We start from the raw sequence: 438 nt of genomic DNA, 5'->3' as shown, positions 1-438 counted from the left end.
TTATATTTATATTTATATTTATATTTATATTTATATTTATATTTTTATTTATATTTATATTTTTATTTATTTATGTTTATATTCATTTATTTAGTTTTGTTGTTTTGTTTTGTTTTGTTTGTTTTGTTTGTCTCTGTTTGTTTATTTGTTTTTTTATAATAAAAACAATAAAAGTAAAAACAGAAATAATAATAAATAAATAAATAATAATAAACAAAAAATAAAAATAATAAATGTAGCGCTGATGATATTTTAAATTCTTTTTATGGACATAAATAAACATAAAAAAACGATAAAACCCCCAAATAAAAAAAAACAAAAACACCAAAACAACAAAATTGTATTTATTTATTTATTTATTTATTTATTTGTTTATTTAATTATTTATTTATTTATTTATTTATTTATTTTTAGGATTTAGTTATACTAAACGACAGT

The sequence above is a fragment of the Eimeria mitis genome, genomic scaffold (assembly GCF_000499745.2).
Source record: "Eimeria mitis Houghton genomic scaffold, Emh_scaff182, whole genome shotgun sequence".
Classification (NCBI taxonomy): Eukaryota; Apicomplexa; class Conoidasida; order Eucoccidiorida; family Eimeriidae; genus Eimeria; species Eimeria mitis.
Note: the sequence above shows the minus strand (reverse complement) of the source record.